Source organism: Aethalodelphis obliquidens, unplaced genomic scaffold (assembly GCF_003676395.1).
Source record: "Aethalodelphis obliquidens isolate GAN/ISIS:26980383/991018 unplaced genomic scaffold, ASM367639v1 scaffold41, whole genome shotgun sequence".
NCBI classification, from domain to species: Eukaryota; Metazoa; Chordata; class Mammalia; order Artiodactyla; family Delphinidae; genus Aethalodelphis; species Aethalodelphis obliquidens.
In genome coordinates, this window is record NW_020837985.1 from 7,823,320 (window position 1) to 7,841,081 (window position 17,762).

Consider the following 17,762-nt stretch of genomic DNA (forward strand, 5'->3'; position numbering starts at 1 on the left):
AGAGAGAGAGAGAGGGTGCAAAGAAGATGGAAGTTGTACTAAAAATGTTATTTATTTATTTATTTATTTATTTATTTATTTATTTTCGCGGTACGCGGGCCTCTCACTGTTGTGGCCTCTCCCGTTGCGGAGCACAGACTCCGGACGCGCAGGCTCAGGGCCATGGCTCACGGGCCCAGCCGCTCCACGGCATGTGGGATCTTCCCGGACCGGAGCACGAACCCGTGTCCCCTGCATCGGCAGGCGGACTCTCAACCACTGCGCCACCAGGGAAGCCCCTAAAAATGTTTTTTAAATTGTGGTAAAGTACACATAACATAATATTTATCATCTTAACCATTTTTAAATATACAGTTCAGTGGTATTAAGTACATTCACATTGTACTTAATTAAAACGAAGCTATCCATTAAACTAGTGACTAATGGTTACTTAAGGGTGTGTGACCAGGAAAGGAGTGTTTAAAGAGGTGAGTTCTGAACAATGAGGGAGTCAGTCATGAAAAGATTGTGGAAAGAGGGAACAGCCAGGGCAAAAGTCCTAAGATGGGAATGAACTTGACCAGTAGAAAGAAGAGAAAAAAGGCCACAGGCCCTGGACCAGCGGGAGTGAGGGGAGGGGCAGCCAGAGACGAGGTGAGGGTGGTGACCACGGCCAGGTCATTTGTGAACTGCCTGGAGGCTGCACTTTATCCTCTGTGTAATGGGAAGCACTGGTGGATGTGAGCAGAGGAATGATGGGCTCAAAACAGAGATGATGAGGGGAAGAAACTGTGTCCAGGGCTGGGAGGCAGGAGGGCCAGCTTGCCTGGATGACCTGCTAGGTCACTTACTCATGTGGCTTCTGTCCCCTCCTGGGGGACTGGTTTTTGCAACCATTGATTGAATGCTCCCCAGTCATCTCCTATCAGCCTTGTAACAGCTCTAGGGCGTGGCTACTTGTGTGCCAATTCCGGCCATCCTACAGAGGTGTTAGTAACATTCAAATCAATGAGATAACATAATGTAATAATAATGTCTAGCACTTAACGCCGTGCGGACAGTTCTAAGTGCTTTACATGCTCTGTCAGATAGATAATATTATTATTGTTGGTCCCATTTCACAGATGAGGAAAGTGAGGCATGGAGAAGTTAATCAACTTGGCCAAGATCTTACAACTAATAAGGACCAGAGCCAGGGAGGTGCCAGAGTCTGTGTTCTGGACCACTAAGCTCTATCATTTATATCATCTCCCAAGTGTTGGCTGTGACACAGGTTATGACAGGCATTTACTTATTTAATCCATTTTTTTGCTTTTGGTCTTACGTTATAGCAGGGCACAAGAATACTGCTTTGTCATCAGAATATCGCCAGCTTGAACAAGGATGACTATTCCTCCTTTGCCAGGGACAGCCAGCTTGAAGACCTGCCCCACCTTGCTGGGCTCCCTGTCACAGTCTAAGCAAAGTACGTATTCCTCAAGCCCGATAGTTAGGTATGTTCTAGCATCTGCAGCAGCAATAACAGATAACTACTTGAATCCCAAACTAGGTGACGCGATTAGTGTTTTCCACGTAGTGTTGAGTAGATTTGCTCCAAAGTCACAGTCACAGAGGAGAAATGCAGGTAGAAGCTAAATTTAAACTTCCTCTACGGTGGGGTGGGGGGGGGGGAGTGTAGGGAGGGAAGAAGTCAAACCCGGTAATTACTATGTCAAATTCCCTGCTGAAAGGAAGTCAACAAATCAGTAGCCTTCACCAAGGCAGGGTCATCTGAAAGTCTGCTTGGAATAGTGAAAAAAGGCCACAGGCCTATTATCTTGGAAACAGATGATGTTGATCCGGCACTAGCTCTGGAGTCAGATGTAGGTTTGAGGGGCTGCTCAGGTATTTTGCAGCCACAGGGATCTAGAAAAAGGCTCGGGAACGGTGTTCCTTTGGAGGAACATTGTGTATTCACATGTAGCGTCTGGACATGTGGCAGCCAGCTTGGACCATGAGGCCCAAGGATGACCAGCAAAGGGTGACAGAGGAGAAAATGGGAAGGTCCTAGGTCCTTGAGGATGTCGAGGAACTGAATTATCCATTTGTGAAACTGCCTTACTTCCAGATGTTTTGCATCCGGGAAAATAAGTCCCTTTATCGTTTAAGCCATTTTGAATCTGTGTTTCTGTTACCTGGAGTTGAAAGCGTGTAGCTGATGTACTGGGTAATTACGAGGAGCAAATGGTACAGTGCATGTAAAATGTTTTGTGTGCAATGTCCACGATAAAGTAGTATCAATATAAAATGAGGAGTCCTGAAAGTCAGGGTCTGAAAGAAGGTAGGAAAGGTCAGAGATTTCAACAGTCACACAGGACGGGGAAATATATGGTTGAGGGCTGTTGCTGGCCTCCCCGAGCCCAGGTCAGACATCACCAGTCAAGCACAGAAGCCCTGCCATAGACGAGTCAATGTCCTGGGGCAATCGGGGGGCTCACCTCATTTGTTTCCCATCTCTCAGGTGGCATTGTTCTTTGTTGCCTGATGTCCAATGCTTCATATATTTTGTCCATTAAAAAATTCATTATTATCAAGAATTATGTTTTATAATTATGTAATATACTACTTAATGTTCTATAACAATTATATACAGTTGACCCTTGAACAACATGGGTTTGAACTGTGAGTGTCCACTTATATGAGGATTTTTTTTTGAGATTTGAGACTTTTTGTTTTTGAAAAATTTTTTGAGATTGGAAACAATTTGAAAACACTCACAAACTGCATAGCCTAGAAATCTCAAAAAATTTAAGAAAAAGGTGTGTCATGAATGCATAAAATATATGTGATGCTAGCCTATCCTTACATAAGTATAAGGTGAGTGATATTTAATATAAAATTAATAATGCGGTAGTAACACATTACTTATAATTATTACATTGTTTTACAACTTTGCTTTCAAAGAATTACATTACCATACAGTATGCCTGTCTCTCTCTCTCAACTGGAGAAACTGTGTTATCATCCTAATATCACTAGTAAGTGGTCTTTAAAAAAAATGCAACAAAGTTTCCAATACTGTACTATGAATATGACTCTAATACTGTATGCCATAAAATTTTTATAATGATGCATTGGTTAGTGTAAGGCGAGGCTCCTGTGAAGCGTTATATCGATTCCCTAGACTACCATAAAGCAATCAGATTGCTGCTTTTTGTTATCAATGCATGAATCGTTACACTTGTAGATAAATGTGAGTTTCTTTTTCACATTATCTTTTCATTTTTGATGTCTAGTGTTAGTAATACATAAAACATCTACAGTGTTTTGTATCATATAATATTGATAATGGATAATATTGATGATGAATATTTACATCATCTTGTAAACAGATAACGTAAATTACGGTGTCAGTAAATATAGTACAGCACTATAAATGTATTTTCTCTTCCTTATGATTTTCTTAATACCATTTTCTTTTCTCTAGCTTACTCTATTGTAAGAATACAGTATATAGTACATATAACACACAAAATATGTGTTAATGGACTGTTTATGTTATTGGTAGGGCTTCTGGCCAACAGCAGGCTATTAGTTAAGTTTTGGGGGAGTCAAAGGTTATGCGTGGATCTTCAACTGCATGGGGGTTGGCGCTTCTAACCTCCATGTTTTTCAAGGGTTAGTTGTAATATATACATATTACATACAGGAATATAAATTATATACAGAGATACATAATTCTATAATATATTGTATAATTAGTATAATGATAATTATAATAAATTAACAATAATTAAAGTCCTGGTGGTTTATATTTTAAAGCAGATTTCTTACTGGGAAAGAAATGGCTTGGTCTCCTAATAAAGGAATATATGTATTATGTACAGATGCATAATTATATAGTGTATTATCTAATTGTTATGATAATAATTAAGGTCCTAGTGGTCCACACTTTAAAACCGATTTCCCACTGTGAAGGGAATGGCTTGGTTTCCCATCAGGGGAATTTCAGGCAAGTAGAGTTTGCAGGGTGGGGTGAGGGATTTGTCTCCCTTTGCTTCCTGTAAGTACATCTCATAGATCCCAAGTAATTGTGAGCAAAGCTGAGCCCATCGGAGGATGCTGCGAGCTCTCGGCACGAATCCAGGCTGTTAATGTTGTCGCAGAGCCTGACTGAACCAGGGTAGGTGAAAATGAACTCGCGACGGCGTCTGTTCTAATTTTATCCCCCTCCCCCCACCAACCCTGAACACGTGTGCAATGCAGCACAGTTTAGAAATGAATGGAATTGTGGCTTCTATTTATTGAAAGCCAAGAGATGAGCAACGTCCCCTGTGCTAAGGACACAGAGCTGGAGAGATTTAGAGGATGGTTGGCTCTACCAGCTTCCCTGTCAACTAAGCTTCATTGAGACTCATCTTCCACCTAAAAATTGATGGTCCTTGCTCATCAAACCTAAAGCGCCGATTATACAAAAATTGGCCAAGGCAACACTGTTTTATAAATTTATTTATTTAATTATTTTATTTTATTTTATTATTTTTTTTGGCTGTGTCGGGTCTTCGTTGTGGTGCGCGGGCTTCTCATTGTGGTGGCTTCTCTTGTGGAGCATGGGCTCTAGGTGCGTGGGCTTTTGTAGTTGTGGCTTGTGGGCTCTAGAGCACAGGCTCAGTAGTTGTGGCGCACGGGCTTAGTTGCTCCGTGACATGTGGGATCCTCCCAGACCAGGGCTTGAACCTGTGTCCCCTGCACTGGCAGGCAGGCTCTTAACCACTGCATCACCAGGGAAGTCCCAACAACACTGTTTTAAATATTTTAAATCTGTAGGACACTATATAAATTATTGGAGGTCAATAATCTTCAAGTTCTAATTGGACAAGATTAAGTAATCCACCCAGCAGACCAATTTATTCTACCACTTAGGGAAACAATGACCAATTAAAAAATGGCTAAATTCTTCATTCCATCCTTTCCTGCACCCACTTCCTGTCCATTGTGGCTTTGCAGCTCTTTTGTCTAAGAGTTGGAGTCTATTCCCTCACCCCTTGAATCTGGCCTGGCCTTGTGACATGGTTTGGCCAATAGAAAGCCATGGAAGAGATGGTGTACCAGGACTGGGCTGAGGCCTCAAGAAGTGATGCAGGCTTCCACTCTCTATTTCTTGGAACCCTTCCAGATGCCAGGGTAAGCAAACTTGGGCTGTCTTGCTGGAGAGTGAGAGGAGCCATCCTCCATCAGCCAGCCTCCAGCCAAGCCAGGAGCTGACCAGGTAACTGCAGATATGTGAGTGAGCATGGTCTAGACCAGATGAGCTGCCCAACTCAGCCCAGGCTAATCATTACTGACTTGAAACATCCTGAATTTAATAAATGGTTGCTTTTTAAAGTTACTAAGTTTTGAGGTGGTTTGTTACACAGCAGTACAGACTGATACAAACATTTTGCAGAAAACTCATTGCTTTTGTTAATAGTCAAAGACTGTTTCTAAGTATGTGCTTTTGCCAATGTGCATACAAGTTGGGAAGGATAGATATTGAAAGAGAAGTCAGAAACTTGGGTTCTGCCAGCTCTTATAAGTTTTGAAATAGCCCAGGAGTTTCTAGAAAGGTCATGACAAATATTTAGAAATTTGTCCTCTGGATCCACCACCTCCTCTCCCCCTAGTTTCGGTATATTCCATATATTCAGTTATAATAAGGATGTAATGAAACAAACAGGCATTCTCATGCTGATGGGAATGTGAATAGACATGATCATTTTTATTCATTACATAAATATTTATTAAAAGTACCCTGTAATAGGAGGTGGGGATACAGGATATATACAACTCTGTCTTCAAGCAGCCCACAAATTTTTAGAAATAACAGAGAAAACCTTGATTGTGAAACTGGCTTATATATAAAAATGAAATATTGGAAAGGAATTTGGCAATATGTATCAAAGGCTTTAAATTATTTTTACTCTTTGGTACAGTGATTTCTCTTCTGAAAATACATCATAAAGAAATTATCCAAAATGAAAAAAGTTCTTTTTCACAAAATGTTCTTCTCTCTATATAAGTATAGGTGAAATGTATTAATTACCAGCAGCAAATTAGTTATGATATATCCACTGGCGAGAGCATTACACAACTATGAAACTTATGTTCATGAAGAGTATGTTATAAATTATGTTTATAATAAATGTTTATAATTATAAATATATAATATATATTATGTATATAATAATTATGATGTACTAAATAAAATACAGGATACAAAAATATATATGCAATAGTATTAAGCTTAAATAACAAAGTAAAAATTAGAATAAAATACTCAGTGTTTATGGTGTTTTGGAAAGACAATGGGAAAAAGAAAGGAAATTAGAATTTTTTTGATGATGGGTTATGTATTAAATACATATCTATTATGTCCCTTAAATACATTAAAAAAATTCGATTGTCACAATGACTCTTCAAGGTAATTACTATCATGACCATTTTACAGATAAGGAAACTGCAGTTCGGAGAAGTTGAATAACTTCTCCAGGCTTGTTGAGCTGGTATCGGGTGTAAAGTGTAAAATCCCTTTATTAAAGGGATTGTAGGTGTTTTTTTTCTTGTTTCTCCTTATTATAACTTCCTAATTCTTCTTTGATAAATTTTATATCTTTAAAATTTATGATTCACGTGGTTGCCCCTGTCACTGAGTCCTATAAGCAGAGTATGTACCTTCCTACTTGGGGACTTCCAGACACTTCAGGAGGGCACTCCGACTCTCCTGAAATACTGCTTCCCCAGCTGAGGATGCTTGAAATTCCTTTAACCAGGGACACATCATCCATTTCACAATTAGAAAGAGAATCTTAGCATTCCTCAAGCCCAGCCCAAGTCAGAACACAAACAGTATTAGTTCAGGTCATTTTTATAAGCAGGCATGGAATTCCTAACGGACCCTCGATTTCTCTGCGTCAGGCTCGACATGCCTGGTTCTCTTAGGAGTTCTCCTTGGTAGGGTTCAAGTTTTATCACTCCTAGGCATTCTACCTGGGGCTGTCCCAGTCTTCCCCTGAGTCTCTCCAAAATGATGCTCTAAACTGAATGCAGAATGCGGTAAAGTACAAATAACCCAGGATGAAGAACCATGTGTTGCACCCAAGACTGTGCTGCCTGTCCCAGTCCGTGCTACGTGGCATCCTTCCCTTCACATTCCCTTGCACACACATTCATAGTAACAATAGTGGATGTTGATCGAGAGCTTTCTATGTTCCAGGTACCACGACAAGAATTTTATGTGCATTATCTCATGTGTCCTAAATTTAAAATTCCTCCTGGTGTGCTCATCTTCCCTGCTAGTCTGTGAGCCCTGGGGAGCAGCAAGCATGTCTTGCTCATCACTGTTTGCCTGGTGCTTGGCATGAGGCAGGTGTGCGTTAAATGCTAGATGAACGGAAATGAACTAATACCAAGCTGGACTTGAAACTGGGCAGCCCTGCATCCAAACCCAGCTCCACCACTTGCCGGCTTGACCCCTTCAGACACCTGACCTCTCTGAGCCTCGTGGAAAGAAGAGATAATGAAATCTAACCTGCAGAGTTGTCATGCCAGTTACAGAAGTTTATGTGTAAAATTGTGAACATGTCTCTTGTGGAGACATGGTTTTTGGTGTAAAGTAGAAGTGAAAATGCAAGGGTGTTTGTGCCATTAAGTAGAAGGTGGCAGAGAGAGGGACACTGCAGAAAAGCTGGGGAAAGCAGGGTGAGGAGGCAGGTCTCAACGCACTTTTCCATTCTCCTTCAGCTGGTCCTGCTACCAGGTGTCCTGGAAACCCAGAGCGTTGATGGGGAGGCCAGGGAAGCACAACAAGATGTTGCCCACAACCATCCTGAGGTCTGATCTGGATGAGCATTGCCTCTCTACCACCTGCCATCACATGCATGGAGATCACAGACTTACCATGTAAGAGCCAGACTTCAACGCAGAGGACAAGGAAGAAATGAAAGGCTTGCTTCTCTTCTGTAACTGGAAAGTTCCTGCTAAGTCTTCCGTTCCACAGTAACCAACTCAAGGGCAATGGCTGTGTTTTGGTTTCTCTGTTGTACATTGGGCAGCCACCACGGTGCCTGGCATATAGTAGGTGCTCAGTTAATGCATGTGGCATGCAGGCTGTGTGGCCCAAACCGATTCATTGGGATGGATGGTGTAATTCCAACTCAACACATTTACTGAATACGAGTAGTTAATATAATGATCAGTATAACACCATTCTTCCTCAGATATCAAGGAAAGAGGGAGAAAGAACAAACACCTATTAAAAGTTTGCTATCTGTCAGGCAGTTTGCTAGATGTTTATATTGATTATTTCATTTCTATACCAATATCATCAGGTCAGTACCATTATCTTATTTTTACAGTTGAGGAAACTAATGCTTTGAAAGAGTAATCAATTCGACCAAGTTTTAATAGAGTTATCTGGTTCCGCTGTCCACACCCATGTAACTCGTGCCTGTTTCAACTCTCCTAAACTTGCCCACTCTCTCCCTCACACCATTTCAACTCAGACTCAGCTCTGTTCTCCTTATCAACCCCAAAATTAGAGGGCCCAGCCCACCTTTCACCTGAGGCTGCCCAAGCATTAACACAAGCATTAACTCCCAGAACCTATTGATTGATTTCAGTTACGTAAATGTCTGTGTAATAATGATGGTGACCTTTAACTGATTTCCTAATATATATCAAGAACTTCACACACATGCATCTTGAAACCCCCGTAAGCCTTATTAGGAGGGAATTATTCTTACCACTTAACAGATGAGGACATTGAAGCTCAAAAAGATTAGGAGCCTTGACCAAGATACCTCAGCTTCAAGCTGGAGCAAATTCCAATACCTGAGCTTCCCTGCCTGTCCCCACTGTGCTGAACTCTGCTGGGGTAAAAAGGTGAGCTCCAGGATAGTTCCTGTATCTGTGGGTCTCATTCTCGTGCTGGGATGCTAGCTGAAGCCCCTGCCTCCTGGCATTTCCTCTCCTGCCTTTTACCTTTGCGGGGACTCTGGGATGCTTGGGGAGCTTCTCACCTCTAATCCCCAAACCTTCCATCCTCCAGGCTCCCTTTCTCCTAAATCCTGGCCCTGTCACTTATTCACCGTGTGGCCCTGGGATAAGTCACTTCACGTTTGTCAGGCTCAGTCTCTTCATCCGTAATTGGGGGCATTGATATCCCCCTGACAGGTAGGGGGGTGGTACAGGTTAAATTTTTCAAAGATGGCGACACCACTACGTATCCAATCCCATACGCTCTTCCTACAATGTGGATTTGATGTTCCTCCGCTGAGAGGTGGGGTCTACGTTTCCTCCCCTTGAACTTAGCCAGACCTTTGGGACTGCCTTGACCAACAGACTGTCGACTGAAAAAAAATGCACAACCTAAAAGTTGAGAATTATGTTTTATTTGGCAGACTTTCCGAGGACTTAAGCCCGGGAGGCAGCCTCTCAGATAGCTCTAAGGGACTGTCCCCAAGGGGTAAAGGGGGGAGCCAGGATATATAGGAGTATTGCAACAAAAACCAGGTAGCTGGAACATCAAAAGATTACTGTTAATTAAAAAAACCCAGAAATCTCAAGTTAATGAATTTAGCGCTTTTCTATGTATGGGAAGATGCAAGAGTCTGGACTCATTGAAATCGTTCCTTTGATGTGCACCTCAGCTCTCTAGGGTCAGTATCCCATTCTTTCCCATCCCGAGTCCCCTCTGGGTGCGCCGCTGGGGGTGGCTGCATGGCTGATGCTTGGCAGTGGGCAGCCCTTTTGTTTGCATTCTGAGTTTCCCCCGTTCACTGTCAATGGTGCCTACGGTGGCTGATGGCCTGATGGCTGCAGCATCCTTTGTTTGCTGACAGGGCAGGCAACGTTTTTCACTCATAAGATTGTGGCAGAACTGCCTCCGCATGGCGCCTGAGGCTGGGTCCTAAAAGGCAATATAAGCTTCTGCCTGGCACAATCTCTTGGGACATGCACCTTGGGAGCCCATGACCTGGAGTTGGGGAGCCGTGTGTTAGGGCAGGTAGACCACACAGAGAGGGCAATGTGTGAGGACCCCCAGCTATTCCATTCCCGGCTGTTCCAGCACTAACTGATACAGAGCACGTGAAGAGTTGAGCACTGTTTCGGGGAAGGTCCCCGTGGTAAGTCAGGGTCGAACCACCGCAGGACCACGAGACTCTGGTTGTGGCTTTTAGAAATCAGCGTCAGAGTTGTTTGAGTTACTCAGCTCCTCTGGAGGTAGGTTTTAACCAATTTCAATTCCTATAAGCCCACAGGAATGTAGAACTCCATTCAAAACACACTATAAACTGACTCATTTTCACGAGACTATTAAAAAAAAGTTGAACATATGCTTCGTTTTCTTAGGGCTTCCAAAAACAATAGGCAAGTCTTTCAAATGGAGCCATGTGTGTGCAGAAGATCTGCCTGGAATCCAAATCCTTCCATAATTTAGTTAGCCTAAGGAAAATTCTTTACTTTCATTGAACCTGGAGGCGAAGAAAATTGCTGGTCTAGAGAAACAGCCTTTGGTCACAAGGTTGGAAAAGTAGTATCAGGCAGACATGATTGAGTAAATTAGGGCAGTGTTTCCCCTCCTCAATAACTTGCCCATCTTCTTTTCTAGGTCTTGATTGTATAAAAAGTACAAGTGACTTCAGATCTGATGAATCCTGAGTGGCGTGGAGGGACAAGGGAATATTGTATCTGAAGAAGCCGGATGATTGGTTGTGTTCAGATTGTAAAGGAATTGCCAGAACTGGAGGAGCCTTTAGGGACCTTACAGTTGAAGCCCTTTGTTTCTGTGAGTGAGAGGTTGGTAGCCCAGTGAACGAATGTGATTTACAGAGCTGGTTATAGGGCTGGGAGGGGAACTAGGGATGCCTGAGTCTTTTCTGAGTCACCTGGCAGCCTACTAGCTGCTGTTGCTCTTTTAAACCTTCCCCTTAAATGTGTTTAAGTCCCCAGGGAAAGCTGTGAGCTGGGAACAATTAGAGGGAGGACTGAGGTAAAGAGAGACATGGCGGACAGTGGGGTAGAGAGAAGAGCTGAACGTTGTTTCCTAAAATTCAAGGTCCTTCTGCTGCCTGAAGGGGTTCAGTTGGGAAGGCTGGGTTTCCAATACGGGAGGTGGGGTGGAGTGTGTGTGCTGGGGCGGAGGGGAGACAGGATGGTCCAGTACAAATATGATCAGCGTTCAGTCTGAGAGCTGGAAGATGCGCTGTTGTTTGCCAGCCGCGGGAAGGGAACGGGGGAAACTTTGGGCACAGATGTTGCTCAGAGACCCAAAGAAAGTCAGTGAGGGAGTGTGGGGAGATCTGAGGGAAGATCGTTTGGGGCAGAGGGAACAGCAAGAATGAGGCTGGAACAGACGTGAATGTTTGTGGGGGGTGTGGACGCCACTGTAGGGGAGCTGAATGAGCAAAGTGACATCCCAGGGGATGAGGTTGGAGAGAGACACAGGGTCAGGCTCTGTGGCACATGGTGTAGACCCTGGAAGAGTTTGGAACTGGCTGTGAGTCTAGCAGGGGAGTTGTAAGGTGGAGGGCTCCTTTAGGGCAGGGACTGTGTCTTGTTACATTCTCCCACAGCTGAGGTTATGGCATATTCCAAAAAGGAAGATGCAGCCCTGACACCTCTGATAGAAGAAGTTAGATAGAGAAGAAAGATGGGCAAGGATGATGGGACCACGTCAAGCTGCTCTCTGGTCCTTAGACCAGTGTTTCAGTTCCTGACCTCATTGGCCCCTCACTTCACTCCTGTGACTAAGCAGTGAAGAAATTACTGCCTCTCTTCTAAGACAGGACGCTGAGGCGAAGGGAGATTGACTTGCTTCCCCAAGGTCACGGCTGATTATGGCAGAGCTCGGATGGGAGCCCCAGGCCTCCTGACCCCCAGTCCAGGGCTCTTCTGAAACCCCCGGAGTCCTCGACAGGGAAGCCCTCTTCAGCCGTCCTAAGTGTTTTTCTTGCGGTACGCGGGCCTCTCACTGCTGTGGCCTCTCCCGTTGCGGAGCGCAGGCTCCGGACGCGCAGGCTCAGCGGCCATGGCTCACGGGCCCAGCTGCTCCGCGGCATGTGGGAGCTTCCCAGACCGGGGCACGAACCCGTGTCCCCTGCATCGGCAGGCGGACTCTCAACCACTGTGCCACCAGGGAAGCCCCAGCCGTCCTAACTTTGAACGCTGCCATCACGGACGGGGCTGGGCAGGCGTTCTCCTAGGTGTCCCACCAGAGAAGTCACCACGAACCTGTTCTGAGGAAGCAGAAAGGAATGCTCTCCGGGACCTGGCAGACTAAATAGAGTGTTACCAATGGGGTATCACCCACAAAGAAACCATCTGCTTTCACAGAGCAGCTGAGAAAGGGTTTCACGTCGTGCAGTGCTTATCACCGGTTTGTGCTGAAACCTCAGGGCAGACCACCCACTCCTCAAGCATGGAGACCCCTAGGCGGCAGGCAAGAATCTAGGTTCAAACCTCAGGTGGGCCAGAAACGTAGTTTTCTTTGCTTCTCTACAACGGAATCTGGTTAGGATTTCAAGCCTCTGTTAGGTTCAGGCGTTGGAAACGTCATCTCAGTCCATTTGGGCATCTTGGGTGATGGATCGAGGCTCTGGGAGGGTTGCTGACTTCCAGGGAACCGCTTGGAGGAATCAGTGGAACTCAGCACCGTCATCCCTGCACGTGACGTTCCTGTCTGGCCTTCGGTTCTTGCTCCACCGCTCTCCTCCCTGACTGCGAGTCTCCTTTTGCCCTCTGGCTCTCTGTGAAATGGGAACGGCTACAGCAGAGAGCTGCCCCACCGAGGCTTAGGGGACTCGGTGCTCTGCCTCACGGGCATATGCAGACGTTTCTTCTGCTCCCACACCATCCCAGCTTGGGCTCCCCAGGCGCCACCTGCTCTTGGGTTCTCTAAACTCCTGGGGGCTTAATCACAACCCCCCCCCAAGCTTGGCAGGGGTGGTGGCAGGACCCAAGGTCCCTGCACCCCAGCTCTGTCCTTACCCCAGCCCAGGCGAGCTTCGTGAGGCGTCAGTGAAACCAAAGCATAATCTGTCCTTACCACAAATTCTTCTGATGCTTTTGTTGGGGTTTGGGCTTTAAAACCTGAACACTCAAAATTGCTTCTTTCGTTCTGTCTGCATTCTCCTTGGTCATCTCTTCCCTGAGCCCCTAAACACTGAATGTTTACCTGCTGCTTAAATGCAGGGAAAGAACCACAAGGTACAAGGAAGTTTGGGACCAGAAAACAAAACAAAACAAAATCTTATTAAAATATTAATTATTTTTTAAATAATTATTTTTAAAATAGTAAAAATATTTACCCTTCTACTTCATTATATGCCTAATGTTGGGAGCATCTGTTTGAAGTCAGATCTGGTTAGACTCCTAACTGCAAGGTGCTTGATTTACCCATTAGGACACACATATGAGACTCAGTATCATCTATAACATGGAAGTAGTTATTCCTATTGGATGGATTATTTTGAGGATTATAAAAGATAACACCTATTAAGCTCTTGGTACAGTGCCGGGTCACTTTCATGATTATCCTCATTCTGACTGGGTCTCCAGTTTGTGATTAGTGTTGTGTTCTCTACCTGTGCTATTGGGGAGGTCCCAAGACCACCCCCAGGTCCAGTGATTTGTTAGAAGGCCTCACAGAACTCAAAAAAGTTAGAAGGCCTCACAGAACTCAACCGTATGCTCACGGTTGTGGTTTATTACAGTGAAAGGATACTGGTCAGAATTGGCCAAGAGAAGGAGACTAAGGTCAGCGACATGGGCTGTCAACCACGTCTAGGTGACGAACCCTCAAGCTCCTCAGGGGAGCTCCCCTGGTTCCAAATACTCCGTGAGTGTTGCCACATCATCGCTGGGAAAGTCAGTGCTGTTTGCAGGAGTCCACAGGGAGAGGACACTGAGGTGTCATGCCTGGAGCTCCTCTGGACTCTTTCCCTGTAATAAACCACAACCTCTGCCTTCTTCTTCTTCCCAAGCCAGAAAACAGAACTTCTCTGGCATCTGCTGTCCTTTGCATTCTACTGGCCTCCTGAATATCTGTGAATCTGTACCTGCTTTCCGTCCTCACTGTCAAGGTCACTGTGGGCCACTTGGGCCAGGACAAACACCCACTGACTGGCCTCTCCAGCTCTCCGTCTACCCCAGTCAATCCTCAGGAGTGTTTAGAGGAACCTCTCTGAAGAGCACCAGCTGGGTCTGAAAGGCCCTGGTGATTTCTGTCGCCGGCAGCGTTCAGGCTCTCTTGGCAAATGCAGCTCTGCTTGGCTTTCTGGCCACTTTCCCTGTCAGCTTCTCTCCTGTCTTCTGAACAGGATGTTGTTATTCCAACGCAGTATTCACACCCCTGGGCATTTGCTCTTCCCATCTGGATTATTTTCCTGCCTCTCTTATGCCTCTCCAAGGCCCCTTTCCTGTGACCCGCCGCCTTCCACTCATCAGGACAGGCCAACTTCCCTGGGCTCAACTAAAATGTCCCCTCCCTGGAGAAGCCTTCCTGGTCCTCCCTGGATGCTTCCGCCGTGCTGTGGACAATCCTGCTATTCTTTTTACCTTATCCCATGATGTTTCCAACCCTGTGCCTGGTGCACGGAAGATACTCAGTAAATACTTGTTGGCTTAATTCACAAATGAACAATCTGCAGCATATCTGACTCCATATACTAAAGAGGTATTTTTATGCTGGGCTTTATTACAGGTTGATTCCCAAACATAATGGGATTAGATGTCCTTAAAAAAAGTTTTTTTTAAAATTGAAGTATAGTTGAATTACAATGTTGTGTTAATTACTGCTGTACGGCCAAGTGACTCAGTTATACGTACATATAAGTTCTTTTTCATATTCTTTTCCATTATGGTTTATCACAAGATATTGAATATAATTCCCTGTGCTATACCATAGGACCTTGTTGTTTATCCATTCCATATATACTAATTTACATCTGCTCATCCCAAACTCCCAATCCAACCCTCTCCCACCCCCCTCCCCACTGGCAACCACCAGTCTATTCTCTATGTCTAATGGGACTAGATTTCTGACTCTCATTCCTTTTTATTGGCCACAATTTTAATGTCAAATCTTTTATTTTAATGTTTACATCCCGCACAGTTTCTTCTTTACTCCTACCGTTGCTTCTCCTTTTCTACATAAATCAAGTCGTTTCTTCCCTCCTTCTCGAGAGTGCTGTTCTGGAACTAGCAAGTGGCTCAGTCGCTGTATCATGTAATACCCGGCTATAAAGCACATCAGATACTCCTAGCAGGTTCTGCTTTATGAGAAAATATTTATTATGTTTGAGCTCTGGAAGCTGGTTATCACGTACTAGCTGTGTTTTAATGTTGCATTGTTTTCCCACTGTTGCTTTAAGGGCCGAAAGGAAGCACCAGTGGTCTCCAATACTGCCACCTTGTGGCAAAGTGGGATGATAACCAGGGCTTTAGGGAAAGTGCGTTGTCTGTATTAACTCACGTTTTCCCCTGATGTGTGCACACAGGAAAGGCCATATGAGGACACAGCAAGGAGGTGGTGGTCGCCTGCAAGCCAGGAAGAGAGCTCTCACCAGAAACTGACCATGCTGGCACCCTGACCTTGGACTTAACCAGCCAACAAAACTGTGAGTAATCTATTTCTGTTGTTTGAGGCATCCAGTCTGTGGCATTTTGCTACGGCAGCCCAGGAAGGCTAATAACAGTGGTGTATTCTGATCCTGTCTTATCCTGTGACTCAAAAATATTCAGTGGGTTTAAATAATCTTTATTTATTATTGAAGTTAATATCAAATTTATTTAAAAGTTAATGATATTTAACTCTACTCAATACTCTGTAATGACCTATATGGGAATAGAAGGTAAAAAAGAGTGGATATACGTACATGTATAACGGATTCATTTTGCTGCATAGCAGAAACTAACACAACATTGTAAATCAACTATACTCCAATAAAAATTAATTTTAAAAAGTTAATGGTATTAAACATAATTTAAATAAATTCACAAGTGTCTGCTGGGGGTAGGTATCTTATGGAGACTGGACAAGGGCTTGAATCTGAGTGACATGGGTTGATACAGTGACAGCAAATGCAGATATAGGCACTGACTAGAGGGGCTCAAGAGAGAAAGTTCTGGAAAGGCAGAGAAATAACAAAAAGGGCTCTGGGCCTCCACAGACCTTAGAGAGGGGATTTGAATTCATTTTACATAAATCTCTGAGCACCAAACTACTATCTGGGTTAATAATAACATCTTAAGTTACAGATACCTTCCAAGTTACAGACTGGTTAGACCTTCTCTGAAATTTTCTATCAAGATTCCTGTGTTCAGCTGTGGAAAATCATAGAAGCATCTTCTGGAATGTTGTTTTTATGTGGCTTTTTCCTGTCTGGGCATGATGCAATTTATATAGTACTTAAAAAAAAAGCATATATTTGTATTACTATTATCAAGTGGAACAATAAAAATTACTAATAACTAAGTTAAAGGGAATCCTAGTTTGAGCCTAAGCAGTATCCACTGGGGGGAATTCTGACATGTTTGGGCAGATCAGACTGACAGGGGTGGGAGGGGGTGGGTACTGCCCGAGGAGCTTCCTGGAGGATAAACTCATTCTATTGGAAGCAGAGACGGAATGAAGGAGGAAGACTATTGTGTGCTGATTAAAACTTTAGCCAATTAATAAGCTTATACACACGGCCAATTTGACTTTGAATCATGTGATGTTGAAAGGGCATCATGTAAGGAAATAACAAAGTCGCACCTTACTTGTGGTTTGCCAGACATTTCCAGGCATGTTGTAGTGTTAAGCTTCCTGGCCCCCTTGGGTTTGGATGGAGCCATGGGGTTAGCACCAGCCAATAAGTTGTGAGGACAAGTGGATGCTAGCACTTGGGGCTGAAGCATTAAATTGCAAGCTTGAGACCCCTTTGAGCTTTTTTTGTCTTTGCGGTGACTGTCAAAGTTCCAGATGGTGGCCGTTCCATAATCCTGGGTCCCTGAAGCAGTATGGTGAACACAGACCCACCAAGCCACAACAGTCAAGTGGCAAGAGCAAGAAATAAACGTTTGTGGTTCTGAAATTTTGGGGTTGTTTGTCACTGCAGCACAACCTAACCTCTGAAGTGATAAGATTAGGTCTTCAGGAATCTTCCTCAACTTAAAACGTCCCTGTCCTGCACCTTTATTTTCAAGGCACACCCAACAGGTAATGAAATAATCTGTCTTTAAATAATTCCTCCTTTGCGATTTGTTCATATTCCCTTTGTGATCCTTTTTTGACCTATACATTGTGAGGTGAGGTCAGAAAAAATGTCACACCATCTCTTACATGTGTAAGAAAAGGAGCTTCCTTGTTTCCGCTCATTGATGAAGTCTTCATGAGCCCCTACTGCACAGGATAGAAGGTTGGGAGAGAGAGGAGAGGGTGAGATGGGGTAGAAAGAATTTTATTTGCCGGTAAACTGTATCTAAGTCTCCTCTGATTAAAACAATCTCTTTCACTTCCAAGCTGTGCATTTTGGTAAATGCTCAATTATTCAGTGTTCAACCCCTTCCCTCCCAAAGACGGCGCCCGGTAGGGAACAGGGACTCCTGTGTCTTTGTGGCCATGGGAAAGGAGATCTTGGCTTTGTGGGAAGAGCTTGCCTTTGGTTCTCTCTGAATGTTTTGGAATGGTGTCCAGTCATGTGCACTGGTGACCTTGAGGTACAGGGGTTGAATCTGGGATTTCTGTCTTTCTCTGTCTCTCATGCTGCATGCCCTCTTTCCTG

General features: G+C 44.2%; 1 long non-coding RNA gene across 3 annotated transcripts in view; it reads left to right on the plus strand.

Moving 5' to 3' along the window:
* LOC113633842 (uncharacterized) overlaps positions 1-17,762 on the plus strand; it is a 154,308-nt gene that overhangs the window by 108,875 nt on the left and 27,671 nt on the right. For 2 of the 3 annotated variants that reach the window (XR_003438373.1, XR_003438374.1), the window contains exons 3-5: positions 7,738-7,896; positions 10,607-10,794; positions 15,495-15,614. This is a non-coding gene — a long non-coding RNA (uncharacterized LOC113633842). The remainder of the gene's footprint in view (positions 1-7,737; positions 7,897-10,606; positions 10,795-15,494; positions 15,615-17,762) is intronic. The other variant, XR_003438375.1, reaches the window with a different exon arrangement.